This window comes from Palaemon carinicauda, chromosome 1, assembly GCF_036898095.1.
Source record: "Palaemon carinicauda isolate YSFRI2023 chromosome 1, ASM3689809v2, whole genome shotgun sequence".
Taxonomy (NCBI): domain Eukaryota; kingdom Metazoa; phylum Arthropoda; class Malacostraca; order Decapoda; family Palaemonidae; genus Palaemon; species Palaemon carinicauda.
The window spans coordinates 100,787,365-100,802,364 of record NC_090725.1 but is presented as its reverse complement, the minus strand read 5'-3'; the positions used below and the strand labels follow the sequence as shown (position 1 = coordinate 100,802,364).

General features: G+C 36.1%; 1 protein-coding gene across 31 annotated transcripts in view; it reads left to right on the top strand.

Annotated features, from left to right (window-relative positions):
• LOC137650196 (nucleolar protein dao-5-like) overlaps positions 1–15,000 on the top strand; it is a 998,067-nt gene that overhangs the window by 770,568 nt on the left and 212,499 nt on the right. For 4 of the 31 annotated variants that reach the window (XM_068383623.1, XM_068383599.1, XM_068383539.1 and 1 more), the window contains exon 1: positions 6,993–7,074. The exons of 25 other annotated variants lie outside the window; for them this stretch is intronic. The gene's annotated coding sequence lies outside the window, so the exon portion shown is untranslated. Of the gene's footprint in view, positions 1–6,953; positions 7,075–15,000 lie in introns of those variants that run through there. 2 more of the 31 variants (XM_068383649.1, XM_068383493.1) reach the window with 1 other exon arrangement.

Below are 15,000 nucleotides of genomic sequence, written 5' to 3'. Positions count from 1 at the left end.
TATCATATAGCTATAGCTTACTTAGTAATAATAATAATATTAATAATGATAAAATACACAATCAGGTACCTTCTTACTGAGAGTTAACTATTCTGTTATTTTATTCATGCTATATATCATGAAAACAGACAATCCCAATATGTTTTAATTATGCGTTTTATACCTTTAGCGTTTTAATCTTAATGTAATGTCATTCTAGACGAGAATTTCAGGTGTTTGATCACACGTACTATATAACTAAGAAAATATCATTTGTAGGAATCTGTGATGTACCTGAGACGTGTGGATGCAAGTTAAGAATTCCATGCGCCAGCTAGCTGCTGGACTCTAAAACTTAAATTTTTTTCAGGGTCTTATTGCTTCTATAAGACTACAATACTCAAACCAAAAATTGTAACTCATGTGCAAATTCACATATGAAGATATCGGTATATATTGGTTTTATTTGGTATCTTTGTCTAGGACAGATAGATGGTAGGTTGTTACCTACACATTATCTGCATTGAACAGATCTATAAGCTTCTTTGCTTCTTTGGATATATGTAACCATATAGAGCTCTTGCTGCACATGATAGGCCTTTACCTTCATTTTTATTTCTATAACGTGCCATGTGTCCATTTCAGATGTATTGACTTTGATACAGGTTTAATGCCGTTGCCTGCTCATGATATAAAGTTTATAGCATATATTTCATCTGTCATAAATGATAATCTTACCTGTAAGGACTTTTCGGTCAGCGGTTTGGTGCAATAGATCCCTTGATTATTGTTGTTTTTATTGTTAATTTTGCACAAAACACTGTTACGTTGGTTTTGCTGGGACTGTTAGATCCCAAGGATCCGGTGGATTTGAGATTATTATGTTTCAGTATTTATTAGCGGTGGATAAAATTTACACTTATAATATTTATTTGAGTAGTATTTTTCTTCGTTAATACAAATATTTTTTTTCTTTTAATGGAAGTTTTTTTAGTCCCTTCCGTGGTGTAAATTGACACTTTTCTTGGTCAATTTTATGGTTTTACCAATAACTTTCCCTAATGTGATTTATTAAGAACCTGGTTCTGCATCAGAGTCATTACTGGGATCATATAGGTCTGTGTAATTTCGTTCCATGTTTCTCGCTCATTGGCTGTAGGTTCATCAGTCGTTCCAGCGTCGTAACATCCAGAATTTATGGTTACACTGGGGCTTGAGAAGTTAATCTTAGATGAAGTTGGCCTTCTGCAAACAACAGCATTTGCTCTTCGAACAAATTCTTCATTTTTTCTCGTGAGAGAGAGAGAGAGAGAGAGAGAGAGAGAGAGAGAGAGAGAGAGAGAGAGAGAGAGAGAGAGAGAGAAGGGCACTTCTTACTACTTCTAGGATCAGAAGTCAACCTCATGTTCTTTGTGTTTCTGCATTCATTGTCATTTTAATTTGATATGTAACAGGATCAGCCCTCAACTAGGCCTAATTTACATGATTATAGTTTGAGCAATTGGTACGAATAGTCGTTGTGAATACTACATACAACTCATTCCCCCGAAAATTAGTTGCAAGGATTAACCTCACGTTTGTGTATACGTGCAAAAACATATAACATATGCTCATCATTCGGTAATTACAACTAGAGCCAGACGTACACATGTGCATACCTAATCAGTTAGTGTTCTCACACTACCAAAAAAGTACAAAGATTATTTATGAATTCAAAATAACTACAAAACTAAGCTATAATTATGAGCATAAATAATAGTTAAATATTGCACATTGCGGTGTTTGGAGGAGGGAGAGCAAGACTTTGAAAGTGGTGGATTGACAGGGTGAAAAAAAGGCATGGGAAGGGAAGGGCCTCATTGTCAGAGAAGAGCGTAATTGCCTGCAACATGGGGCGATTAATGTCCTGCTGATGAGCTATCTTCTAAGGTATATTAGGCTGGTAATATTGTCGAGGTTTACTTCAAAGGCGGTTCGTCCACGACTCGCCGGCTTAAGGACAGTTAGCGTAAATGTCTTCTTATGAAAGAAATTATCTATCTATCTTCAATATGTTTAGGAATTCTAAAATTACACTTTTTGAATTGATTGTAGAAGTTGGGAACTTCAGTATGCCTTATTTTTCTTCTTTTGGTGATTTCTTTTGTCTCATTTTCCTTGAAGAGCGAGTTTCAAAATTAACCTGAGCGATATTAAGTGGTATTATCAATATCAAGAAAATATTTTAAGAAAATATGAAAAATCCTAGGTAAAGAAAAGGCGGGAAATTTACTTATTTCTATTTAAAGATATTGCAAACTTTGAATTTCTCTTTTTCATTTTATATTGTGCAACCTTTTCGTTTTTTGTCTTACTTGCTTAAGGATGGTTTTATCCGTCTATACTTTTTCTATTTTTATTAAATTAATTCTAGTAGACCTACTAAAATAGGCAACTGCAGACTTTCAGCTGCAGTTGTAGAAGCGCCCTCCTTATCTAGCTTCGCGTTAGCTTAATAACACCTAAATCGCGTGTCTATTTGTTAAAAACAGATCGTATTTCCTGAAGTTTATTGGTGGTTTTCTCTCGCAAACTTTTTAAAACGTCATCTCCAGTTACATCCATTATAAAGATACAGCGTTGCGCAGATCATGTAAAATTTCTGTCTGTTCGGGATCTAGCTACTTTGGGAAGCTTTGACACACTTTATAGGTTAATCTATTACCTATTTTATGTATATTTAGATTCTTTGTGTCAAATATTTTTCAGCTAAACATTTCAATGTTATCCATTGAAATCCTTCAAGCGTCGGTAAATCATTAAACGAAGAAGTGAATATGGATAAAATTGTGGCGGATGACCTTCGCAACTTCATGATTGGTAAATTTCTTACGAATTGGGGATTTGAAAGAATCCCAATATAGCATGAAGTTATGCAAGACATTTGCATTATCAACATCTCTTAATGACTGGAGTTTTCTTGGACCTGCAGTCATCCTCAAATTGATTGATAATGGTGAAATAGAGGTTTGAGGTTCGAAAATAGAAATATACACAATAAAGGTAATCATGGAAATTCTAGTATTTAGCGTAAATTGATACTAATCTTCATAACTTTGAGAATGTTGATAATACAAATATTAGAGCAAAAATTATATTTTAACCTGGATATTTTATTTTTTATTGTGCCTATGTGAAAAGGAGAGCTTAAAAATTAGGATGTTTGTGTCTGACTAGGGTTGGGATATCATTGGGGCATCCTCCTACTAGGTATGACACAAACAATTTTATCTTCCTTGATAAGAAAATACATTTTCAATCTAGATTTCTGTGAAAAAGAAAAGAAAAGATTCTGAACTCTGCAACGTTCTCACGAAGAGAGGCATGAATAGATACAGACGATGTGTATGTGACAGAGGAAAAGGAAACAGTGCTACGTATTTCGTACGCATGAATATATTTTCAAAGCCTCGACAATGTTGCAATATCAGAAGGAAAGCTCTCAGATTCTTGTACTGATTTTTCCTTTATGGTTATATACAGTGCTTTGCCTTCGCTGTGTTTTATGTCTAGAGTTTATAAGTTGTGCTCTTCGAGTATACAGTTTACAACAGTAACTTATATAGGTAAACGAAGAAGATCAAAAAGATATTTGATAGCAACCTGTCATAATTTTTAACATTCTTATGAAATAATAATTTAGTAGATCTGAGAACAAAGCCCTCAGAAGGATATTGGGAGTTAAATGGCTGGACAGGATTAAAAATGAAACTATAAGAGACATTACTCGAATGCCATAATGTGGATGAGATCATGATGAGGGGTAGATGGAGATGGTTTGGGCACGCTCTTCCCACTCCCCAAGAGAGATTAGTCCACCAAACGTTCAGCTGGGCTCCACACGGGACTAGAAGAGTTGGAAGACCCAGGCCTACATGGCTGAGGACTATGAAGCATGAAGTAGGAGATAATGAATGGAGAAGTATTGAATTAAAAGCTCAAGATAGAGACGACTGGTGAAATCTAACCGAGGCCCTTTGCGTCAATAGGCGTAGGAGGAGAAATGATAATAGTAATACTTATGTAGAAATATGTCTACAATTTATCCTATATGTTTTCGACCATAGGCTCGAAGTTTCTCGTATGAGGTGATAAATCCATGAGTATTGAGCGTTCAGGGCATCAGAGGAGTTGTCAAACAAACAAACGTGACAAAGTCCCTCCTACAAGCACTATCTAGCGGGATTAAGATAAGTCCGGGAAATACGAGCTCCAATACAAGGGTGACGCAGACCCATATCTTGTGCCTCGCAGGTGATCTTTTGGACAAAAGTTTTCTAGTTTTATTTAGATATGTAGACAATTTTCAACATGTACATGCAGACCGCAGGGCGATTTTAATGCGATTATTTTCTTATTTTTACCTTGAAATTGTTGTATTAATTATTTTATAGGTAGTAGGTTGGCCAGAGCACCAGCTCTTGGGTAGTGCCATAGCCTCTGTACCATGGCATTCCACTGTCTTGGATTAGAGTTCTCATGCTTGAGGGTACATTTGGGCACGCAATTCTATCTTATTTCTCTATATCCTAGTTTTATTTTTACGTGTTTATAATTTATATATGAAAGATCTAATTTAATGTTGTTACTGTTCTTACTATATTTTATTTTGATTGTTTATTACTTCTCTTGTAGTTTTTTTATTTCCTTGTTTCCTTTCCTCACTGGGCTATTTTTCCCTGTTGGAGCCCTTGGGCTTATAGAATCCTGCTTCTCTAATTAGGGTTATAGCTAAGCTTGTAATAGTTATAATAATAATATTAAGAAAACAATGAAGAATTACTTTGGAGGAAATGTCTCCAAATTCTGAGCGTTTTCATAAACCATGTATGGACACTTCATCAGCACCTTACTGACCACCAATAATGCTACTCCATTCACTTTTTTATAACATGCTCTTGTGCTTTCTGGAATCATAGCTCTTTTGATCTAACGCTTCTGCTACTACATTGCAAAAACCTTCATTCTTTAAACCCGTAATGGTCTTTCCTGGCAAGCCTTCTTAGACATGAAGATTCCAATCAAAACTACCATAATGCCTTGGCAGATATGCCAAGATCTGTTATGTTCTTCTGTGTAATCTTCATTGACTCTTTCCATTGTACTTGGAACAAGTATTCCTCGTATCATACCCTACACAACTAAGTCAGCCATTCAGTTATACACAAAAAATATTTCCTGTACTATTTCAATAGATTGAGTGTGCCTCCGGAGTAACTGTAATAGTATTGATTCTCTGTGTAATTTATAGTTTTACAGCAAAAAACTAAGAGTTACTTTAGCATCTTTGACAAATAAGATGTATATTCTATGTTGGAGTGGTGCAGTGTTACATGGACTTAGAATTTTGACATCAATATAACCGTTGGTGTTGATAATATCAGAATAGCTCCTCATTCGAAAAACTTGAGAGTTGAAAGTCATAAGGTTTAAAGGTCACTCACGAGCGGCAGCAGCAACGGACAGGTCATTGCGGTTTTTGCATGATTGCCGAGAGACCGATATATATATATATATATATATATATATATATATATATATATATATATATATATATATAAACACAAACATACATACATACATACATATGGTTAGCAAACCCTCCTTTCTCCCTATGCAAGTATTGGGGGGAACCAGGGAATGGCTGCTGTTCACTCAGCACGTATGCTTATAGGCCCATTGCGACATGTATGGGTGTAGGTGATAATGAAAATGAAAGAACTCTCGACCCAAGGAATGCATATCCTGAACACTTCTTTTATCCTACCACCAGGATAATTTTGTATTTGAATGATAGATTAATCTATTTTACTTTATTTGAGTATAATATTGACTTTTGCTTCACTGCAGTATCTCCTAGAAGTTGACCGCCTAGAACTTATTCTAAATGGAATTATTTAATATTTGAACATGCCTGTAGTGCATACTTTAGCTTATAATTATTGGAATCAGGGTTAATAACCTTTTCATAACATGATTCGAAATAACTCAAATAAAATCCTTCATTGCTGAGCCCCATAAAGAAGACGAACGAATGACTGGGAACACGAGATGAGGAATAGAAAGGAGGAGACAGCGATGCTTCGCCAGACTTCCGCAGTCATATTACAGCGCCAATGGAAAGAAGTGAGGGAGGAAGAAGGGGGAGGATGAAGGGGAAGGAGGGGGCGGTAAGGGGGACTTCATCCTATCCAAGAATGTTTAATGGTTATTAAACCTCCTCGAACATATTCATCCCGTAGTGGTAACCAGATTCAAAAAAAAAAAAAATGGTGACCCAAAAATGATTCACCACAATTAAAAAATTCCTGTCGAAAATACCCTTCCCATTATTCACGGCATTCATCAATTATCTCTCTCTCTCTCTCTCTCTCTCTCTCTCTCTCTCTCTCTCTCTCTCTCTCTCTCTCTCTCTCTCTCTCTCCATCATTACCCCAAGTCTGTGTGCCTTTGAAATGATGTCCTCTGCCTTTCCTGTCATCATCCTCTTTCCCCTTTTCTTTTGCTTTCCGGCCACTGGCTCTTTTGCTTTTCATTTTTCCTCCTTTCAGACTGATTTTTTCTCAGAAAGTGTTTCATTTTCTTCAAAGTCTTTCCCCTCAGCTGTATCCTTTGGCAATTTTTTTTTTCTTTTTTTTTTTACTTTTTCTTTGCATTTTCCCTCATTTTCTCCGAAATACTTCTCCCTATTTCTCATTTCCCTGTTCTTTTCTGGTGTTACCCTTCTTCATCCACTGTTTCTGTATTTTCCTTCTTTCCCAATACCACACTATCCACCATTAGCGTCTCTGCCTTGTGATATCGCTGATGGTGGTGGTGGTGGTGGTGGTGAGTAGATAGATGTTGGTGGTGATAGTGAGGGAGCTCGTGAAGGCAGAGGACCGTCGAGGGTAAAGTGGAGAGGGAGGGGGACGCTTTGCAAAGCTTGGTTGCCATCGAGGCCTTGTTGGAGGAACCGAGTCGCGGAGGGGGTTGCGCCGGTATCATTAAGCGAGCAAACCCTCAGTCTCGTAGAACACCGGACAGTGAAAGGGTCCTTGTGGGTCTTGCGCTCTTGTTAGTGTTGCTTGCTTGGTTGGTCGGGCCGCTGGGGATCCGTTTCTCTGTCTCTGCAAGGGCAGCGGCGAAAAATCTTGGACTCCAGCGCTCTCTCAAGCTCTCACATAGACTAGGACATCCATTTTTGGGTGGGAACTTTTTGAAAGAGAGCAAGTGACCTATAGCACTTTTTGATATAGTGAACATTGGTTTTTTTATGGGGTGTCATATTTTGTGTGTCAAATATTTCATTAATTCCAAAAAATTAAAGGAAAGTTCATTTATAACTGAAGTGGAAAGTCTGCCTTATCCGCTTAACATATGCCTTACAAATGGCCCGTTCCCTTGAAGTCCTTTGACAAGTGATGAGATGTTTGATGTTTTTTTTATCTTATTTTCAATATTTAAATAAAAAGACTGATTTTATGAAAATTTTAATTAATGTTCTCTAATGTTTATAAAAACGTTTTCAAATTACTGTTCGAATATCTTACAATATATTCTTTACTTTTCTATGAGATCTATCTAACCAAAACTAAAAATTTCCCGGAATTTCAAAACATATTTATGCTGTCTTCGAAAGGGTAAAATTAACTTGTATTTCCGAACACTTCGCTTCAGAGATAAAACTACTAATTGTCAAAACACGCCTGATGATGCACGTGAACTTTTGTCATGTAATTGATTTGCTGCATGCAGCTCTTGGGAGTAAAAATCTGAAAATGGAATTTCAGAGCACTACCATATGATGAGCACATGGGGGTGCGGGGGCGCTCTGCTTTAAGGCAGGGGGGCGACAAAAGCAGGGGAGGGGGGGGGTGTAGCAGGGAAGGAGGAGAAAGGATTGAGTTGGGAAAAGGTCTGGCCGTGACAGAAGGGTTTCTGCCGGATGCTCATGGAATAAAAGTTCCCCTGGAAGAGTTGAGGGGTTGCAGGAGGAAAGATTGAGGCACCACCCATCAAGAGGCGGAGGCAAAGGAAGAGTAGGAGGAAGAACAAGTGAAGATAAATGAGGCGGCACTCTTCTATTGTAGGGCAGCTTGTATCGATTTGTTTCTGTCTGGCCAGGAGGCTGGAAAAATCAATATGGGGAGTTGCTGGTCTCGCTCTGCCACCACCACCACCACCACCGCCGCCGACGCTGCTGCTGCTGCTGCTGCTGCTGCTGCTGATCGGCCACGCTCTCTCTCTCTCTCTCTCTCTCTCTCTCTCTCTCTCTCTCGTGACAGCCAACTACTTCATTGGAGTTTTCAAGATACTCTTATATTCATGTGCTAATGTCTAAATGCTATTTACATATCTCTTCAAAGCTGCCTAAGCTCTCTCTCTCTCTCTCTCTCTCTCTCTCTCTCTCTCTCTCTCTCTCTCTCTCTCTCTCTGAGACAAATAAAAAACGAAGTGTTTGTATGTATATATGGCAATTACAGTATTTTTGCTTGTCGCTCTGCATTGCGGTGTCATCTGATTAAACCTATTAATTATTAAGACTAAATTAATCATATGATATCGCCCGATTTTTCTTGTTGCATATGGAAACATTATCCTTCTTTTCTCTTAGTATTTCACATACAGTGATTTCTTTCCACTGCATGGTACTGCGGTAACATTATTCTGAATGTTAGTCAAATACTATACAGTAACCGAAGTGTTTGACACTTCATGGTGTCTGGTCATTTTGTCTTATTTTTCCTTGGTCTATATATATATATATATATATATCTATATATATATATATATATATATATATATATATATATATATATAATATATATATGTGTGTGTGTATACTGCTTGTATATATACACATATGTTTAATATATATACACACATTTACTAATACCGAAATTATAACAAAATCTTAGCTTTTGAAGCTTCCTCAAACAACTTTCACCAGCCAGCACTGCCTTTCGATACCAGCACCAAATTTTTCAAAATTTGTAATTATTCCTACATGGAAAAAGCAAGTGGATTTAAATATTCGATTCGTTTTACGTGATAATTTACGCAAAGTTAAGTTTTTCGTGTATTAGAAATTACATATATATTAATACCCTGTTAAAAGCTGTTTTGCACAATTCCGCAATGTGCTTGATTTTACTTTTAAAGTTTAGATTTTATTTAGACTTCATTAAGAGTAAAGTTATTTAGGGAACAAAAAACTATTTCAATGTTATTAAGGAATTGCCTTAGTGGTAGTAGCATGCGTACATCAAACGCTAAAGTTGGATTACAAGCAATTGATGAATAGCCGCAAAAATAATCAAAGATCTTCGACTAATAATCATGTTGATCTATTACCGCTATTGACAGTCCTTCTACTATAAGCCTTACGACTAGCAATTATTATGATTGATGACGGCACACATGGAAACCACCTTATCAATCTTCCTTAACATGCCACAGAAGTGCCGCGACATGCACGGAGGCACGGCAAAATGCAGAAAGGGGCCGGCTTATTGCACGATAAACCCGACCTTGCCATGTTCCGGCTAGCGTGACTGACGAAACGCTGAATATATATCTCGTTACAAAGAGGTTCAAATAATTGAGCATGGATGAAGGACCTACCGATGTCTTTAAGGCTGGTGCAGGATCGAAGTCAAAGGTTGCGCTCTCTCTCTCTCTCTCTCTCTCTCTCTCTCTCTCTCTCTCTCTCTCTCTCAGGTGCATCATAATGCACCAGTCGAGATAAGAGGTGGCTGACACGGCGCTAATTTATTTATTTATTTCTTTTATATAATTTTTGTTTCTTTTAACTCCAATCTTTTTCATAATATCTAGTTTCACCATACCACATTGAAGACTTCTAGTCGAGTATTGAATATCTTTCAATAGAAATAGAAAATGTACATGAACAATTTAGTGTCATTGTTTCTTCTTTGTCATCTGGGATTTTATTTTTAATTTGATTTTGTTCATCAACCAATAATGAGAAATGTCGAGGTTGCGATGTGGGTGAGCGCCAAGTTGTAGGCGGGAGCGGTAGAGCGGTCTCTGGGAAGACGGAGGCGTGGACAGAATGGAAAGGGGGTGTGTCAGCGAGTGCATGATGGTGCAGTGTGAGGTGTCATGCACTGTTTCCACCCTCTTTCTTTTCTCGGCGGGTTTTCCCTTTCAATCTTTTCTTCTTTTCATTCCACTACGTGTGTAGTCGGCCGGAGAATTTTTATTTTGCTTTTTTTATCGTCTTTGAACTAATGAAAGTTTATGGTACTGTTATAATTTCCTTCCTAGAATATACCATGTTTAGCGTTTATGCTTTCTAATGAAGTTTTGGTACTAGTTGCTTAGGTTTACATGTATGTATAGTATGCACACAAAGTAAAATATATTTTGTGGTTTTATATGTACTGAAAGCATGCTCAATAAACCTTTGGTTATTGTATATGATTCAAGATAGAGTGCTTAAACTATTGATTATTTGCACGCTGGACTAAATTAGTGTCTTTGCCATAATCACGCATTGCAGATGTCACATAATTTCTATGTAACATAATTGAGAATCTTCCAGTTATTGTTTTATTTTGCACATATAATTTAAATTTAAGATAAGTCTCATGAAATTTCTAGAAATAAAAGATAAATAGAATGAGATATTTAATGGAAGTAACTATTCATCTGCATCATATGGAAAAGGGAGCAATACTATTTGTCATAATATACATATATATATATATATATATATATATATATATATATATATATACATATATGTGTGTGTGTGTGTGTGTGTGTAGATACATGTTAAGTACATGTATCTTACACAGTTAATTCACAATTATATACAAAAGAAAAAGAAGGCATCTCTTCGTAATTTCTAGATTTTACTATTCTTTTTATCTCACGTCCACACACACACGTGTGTGTGTGTATATATATATATATATATATATATATATATATATATATTATATATCAAAACTGTATCTGTCAGGTTGCAAATAAGAATTTGATTGCATTTTCACATATGTATTTTTTGGAATGGTCACTCCCTATAATATCGAACGCAATCTTTAGTGGGTTGGCCGTAGAAGATAGGGAATACTTATTTTACATCAAGAACAATATGATCAGTTTGGACACGTCTTTGCTAATTGATATGCTGGTGTATAGTAATCGAAGTTATTACTCTTGGTATTTCAGAGTATATTATTATTATTATTATTATTATTATTATTATTATTATTATTATTATTATTATTATTATTATTATTATTACTTGCTACGTTACAACCCTATTTAGGGAAGCGAGATGTTATAAGCCCAAGGGCTCCAACAGGGAAAATGTTGTTGTATGATTCAGTTTAAATTGCGATAGATTTGAGGAGTTGATCACTTTTTCCAATATTTACAAGATAAAATTTCATTGCTCTTTTTTAGAAGAAATATTCTTGACACTTCTTTCTTTAATCAGATTTATGTCTGTTCTAATATCAGCACGGAAGTATTATATTTAATGAAATGCTCGACTCGTTGGTTTCTTGATCGTCCCATTTTATTTTTATTGAATAAAAAATAAGCAATTTTTTATATATTATCGTAAGTTTTCAGATTTTAAGAAACCAGTTTTTCCGGATATATTTTTTCCCATTTTTTATTTGAATGAAAATAAAAATAAAAATTACTGTATTTTTCGTAGTTAATTTTCTTTTCATGAACATTACTTTACATCGTATAGGGTTTAATTCTCGTTACACTGTTGTTTGAAGAAGGAAGACTTATTTTCTCTTTTGGGTTCTGTCGTTTTTCGCCAAGGTTCATAAATTATGGATAGCGCGCAATGTCAAGTATAGTGTTAAACGAGAAGGAAAAGGTTGGCCGACGAGATGTATGGTGTCAAGAGACTTTCCCTAAATAATGTGCCTGTGTCCTCGAGTGTTATACAGCCATCGTATTGGCAGCAGTTCAATCTGCTTGATAATAAAAGATGTAATTGGAGAAGTTGCTTATTTTCATGTTAACCAGAACTAATTTTGACAATTGAGCAATATAGTTACCTAAACACCAGCACATTTTTTGTTTGTAATGTCTTCATTTTAGTATTATAGTACTGTAGAATGCCTTAGTTTTAGGAAGGAACAAGTCTTATTTCAGTTTAAAGGTTTTAAAAGTCGCTCATGAACGGCAGAGGCAAGAGACGGGACATTGCCAGAAATTAGGTTCCAACAACACCCCCCCCCCCTCCCATCCCTAGCTAACGAGGATGGTGAGTTGCAGACACTACAGAAATATCGAGCTTGAGCGGGTCTCGAACTCCCGTCCAATAGATTTAAGGCAGGAGCGTTTCTAATAGGTTTTACACAACAGCAGTAATTTTCTTCTTGCGAAATAATATAGTTTTCATACTTTTCACTGAAATTTGAGAATAGAATGATTTTTGAGTTTAGATACTAGGAGGATTCTAAAAGTTTGGAGATGCTCAAAATTTACGAGATATGTGCAAATTTTTCTCTGGCGTAGAATCTTGATTAGCCTATATCAGATTGTTTACAAGAAAATTCATCCCATTAAAACGTTATTTTAGAATCATTTTCTGGTTTTATTTCTTGGAAGCTTCGAATGTACTTTTCATTGCTTCATTTGACAAGAATTTACACATTGCTCCACAAACAGTTACAATCATTATTCTTATTGCAAATTCCTGGCGTTGTAGATATAGCAATTATTCTATGATGACTCATAATTATAGTGAATGTTAGGAATAAAAGCTGGATTTTCTGGGAGACATTATGTGCTTGAGGGGGAAAACTGAACCCCTCAGGCAACCTTGTTCTCTGTATGAAAATGTAGGAAATCTGTTGGTGAATTCATGCATAGATGCATGTCGCAACGGAAGGAGGAGGCGTTGATACCACTGCTTAGACATTCAAGGACGAGGTCAAGAGAAGGGCAGTTTTAGGATTAGATTAATTAGGTGAAGAGTGAAGGAAAGGGTTGGAAAGATTCGGGAAGAGTCCAGGCTGGCGGGATATAAACGGTAGGGGAGCAAATGAGCCAATAGGAGAATATTTATGCTGTGGGAAACCATGCATAAAGAATGAGACCATGGCTAAATATAAGTCAACATCACCAGGATGTTCCTGCACACTCGACTGATATAGTAAGGTATGGTAGCGGAAGGAGTGACAGCTCAAGATCGAAGTAGTGAAACATTAATCAAAATAGCTATGGCAGATCGGTTTAGACTACGTGGAAATAACAGAAATTAAGCAAATTTGTGGAACCTTCAGTAGAAGTTTTATCGATTGCATCCCTGATATGGATATATGGCCCGGTATTACATAAATATATTTATAGTGCTGATTTTTTTTAGTAACGCCATTGAATTTTTATTTTTGTAATTTAGGCTTTATGCTATATCAACTTTACGACATTTCAAATAATGCTGGTATCTGGATATCTTTTTGTTTCCAATATTTGTTACTGACACTATTTTTGCCCTCGAATTAAGAACCAGCATTGTGTAACTAGTATGTGTCTTGTGCATAAAGTAAAATTTAATTATAAATTTAAATAGATCACTGAAGCGAATTAGTTTGTCATTTACCTTATCTTGAACACTGCACCCACTGTTCTCTGAGCACGTGACAATATTTGTCCCTTCTGTTCCAAGCATACTCTGCTCGGGACGTGGAAGAGGTATAATCTGCTATAATCTAGGTATTATTGGTAACATATTTTGTTTTTAAATTGATAGCTATTTTACGCCACATGGTTTTGACCTTTGTTTAACCGCTGTCAAACTTTTGATCCCCTTTATATTCCAGGGGAGAATTGCTCTAAATTGCTGTATGCTTTGGTATTGCTAGCATTTTTTAATAATAAGCTGTTGGAAAGTTTAGTGCTGGACTTTTATTTCCTTTGATACAATAGGAAACAAAACCATGTTTTATCCTGAGTCAGGTTCTTATGGTCGGCTTTGCTACTCGTTTCGAAGTTCCTCCATATCTGTGTTCGACCTAATCCCGCGGTGCCACATTACCCCGTAAACTGCCGAAGTTTTCTCGGCAGTGTTATATATTTTACATGGCGAGGATTTTATTTACATTTCGTTTTCTTATTTTTCTTCGCTTCTTCGTTTTTCCACTAACTAACAGTCTCTTCTGTTTTTGTTCCTAGTTAGCTCTATTGTTCATTGTCTTGTTGCATAAGACTACATGAACACTCTGTAGAGAGAGGGAAACTTTAGTGACCTTTACAAGTTAGCCACTAGCAACGCCCTGAGGCTTACGCCAGTACCATTCTTTAACGTTAACGATACTTTTTCCGACATTTCTCTGCCTTAAAACAAATGGATTGTGAAAGTATTTCTTTTCAGCTTGGTTGGCATGTTTTTACCGATCACTCTTAATCTGGTTTGCGTTATTTATGTGTGCATGCACAGAAAAACTAACTTTAAAAAAAAATGACTGTAGGAAATGACAAATGTTCTTTCTTAAGAATTTCCTTGCTCCATCATTCGTGCTTGAACAAAGTTTATGGGCACATTCCACCTTCCCACGTCATCTCTGCCGAATCAAGATCAGTTTTCTTATTGTAAACTTCCAACTCTATTTTGTATCTCCCCTCTTCAGAAATGTCAGTGATATAATGCCTTTCATTAACTGACTGTGAGTGTTAGGTGGTTTGTTTCTTGTTAAATAGTTATTTGATAAATCAGGGGAAATTAGAAGTTGGACCTCATGACTGGCAAATGATCAATAGTTGGAAGGACTAATAATGTACATTTCGGAGAGAACAAACCCTTGGGGATGCAGGTTGGATTGCTTAGTCTTGGCGGTGGTTTGCAGCATTCAAATCCCTTGACTCTTTCATTAGGATTAATGGAATTTTTCATTAGGATTTAATAGAATTTTACATTAGGATTTACAGGAATTTTTTATTAGGATTTACGTGATTTTTTCATTAGGATTTACGGGAATTTTTCATTAGGATTTACGGAAA